This window comes from Chrysochloris asiatica, unplaced genomic scaffold (genome assembly GCF_000296735.1).
Source record: "Chrysochloris asiatica unplaced genomic scaffold, ChrAsi1.0 scaffold00239, whole genome shotgun sequence".
Taxonomy (NCBI): domain Eukaryota; kingdom Metazoa; phylum Chordata; class Mammalia; order Afrosoricida; family Chrysochloridae; genus Chrysochloris; species Chrysochloris asiatica.
Window position 1 is genome coordinate 2,108,908 of NW_006408757.1, and position 1,604 is coordinate 2,110,511.

General features: G+C 44.8%; 1 pseudogene; it reads right to left on the bottom strand.

Annotated features, from left to right (window-relative positions):
* Positions 1–624: 624 nt before the first annotated feature.
* Positions 625–1,051, bottom strand: LOC102834380 (annotated as a pseudogene).
* Between the last annotated feature and the right edge of the window lie 553 nt (positions 1,052–1,604).

A 1,604-nucleotide genomic window follows, 5' to 3' on the forward strand; every position in this document is an offset into this window, starting at 1 on the left:
AAAAAAAAAAAAAAAAAAAAAAGGCAAACCATGCCACAAAGAAGGCTTTAGAGGTTTTGCTGGCCAGAGGACAGGTACTTGTAGTGTCCAACACCACAGTGGAAACAATCTGCTTTCAAAAGGCAGAAAATTTGAGGGGAAGATGAATGGGGCTAGGGGAGGCAAAGGCGCTCTGCTTCCCCACTTCAGTGTGTCATAAGGCTTTGAATTTAACCCAAGGACATCTCTCAATTTGGAAAAAAAAATATGCCCTCAATGCCTCACATATGCTATGGCTTTGCAGCACAGCAGCATGAATATTTAATATATAATAACATTTTCATCCAAAAAATAAACAAATAAAATTTCTTGTACCCTCCTCCCACCCCCACACCAATTCCTATTCTGAATTTTATCCATTGTTTTGTTAAAACTGGATCATATGCTTAATTGGAAACCTAGATTCAAAAGACCAAAACTACCAGAACAAAATAAAATGAGTAATTTGAGGTGGGTGGCATATAGTTTAAGTCACCACACATACAAGGAGAAAGGGGAAGAGGAAACGGAGGTTTCAGAAGCAAAGCTGAATGACAAAACACATTCAGTCAGAGTCCATGCTTCTAGAAAGAGTGTAATAGAACATCAGGGAATTCTCCATATGGAGTCACGTGCGAGTGTCTGGAAGCACCAGATCCCTCCGTGGCAGATGCAAAAACAGGGAGCTAAGGGAGTAGGCCATTCTTGCCACTCTAGTTTCAGAAGTTCCATGTCAAAGATGAGAGTGTCATTTGATGGTATGATGCCTGGGTGCCAAGTGGCACTATAGGCATAGTATGGGGATATGGTCAGTTTGGCTCTCTGACCCAAACTCATCTGGGCAACCCCTTCTTCCCAGTCTCGGATCACCTCCTTCTTGCCTAACAAACTTAAAGGGCTTGTTTCTGTCCCGGGAGGAATCGAATTTCTTTCCAACTTCAATCATCCGCATGTAGTGCACCACGTAGGTCTGGCTGCGCTTCTGGAAGGTGAGCCCACCTCCCAGGGAGATGATCTCCACCTGCACTCCCATGGCGGCGGTGGCATGGACCAAGAGCAGATCTGGGCGGTGGTATGAACCAAAAGTAGACCTGGAGGCGATTACGCGGCTCTGCCTCTGTCAATGTACTCTTGTTGTTAAGTGCCATCGAGTAGGTTCCGACCCATAGAACAACTGGTGAGCTTGAACTGCTTGAACTGCCAACCGTGCAGCTCAAACACTTTACATTCCAGCGCATTGACCCACAGTGCCATACCAAGACTCCTGTATTCTTATGTTGTTGTTGTGTTGTGAAGTGCCGTCGAGTCGGTTCCGACCCATAGCCACCCTGTATAGGGTTTCCGAAGAGCAGCTGGTGAGCTTGAACTGCCGACCTCGCAGTTCAAACAGCTTTGCAGTCTGGTGCTTTACCTACAGCGCCACACCAGGACTTCCTGTATTCTTATAGCCATTTGTTAATCACCTTTAGCAAAATTTTACTTGCATTTGATATTAATAATATTGTCTGATGATTTTCATATTCTGTTGGTTCAACTCTCTTTGTAATGGGCACACATATGTATCTCTTCCAGTCTTCTGGCCAGGT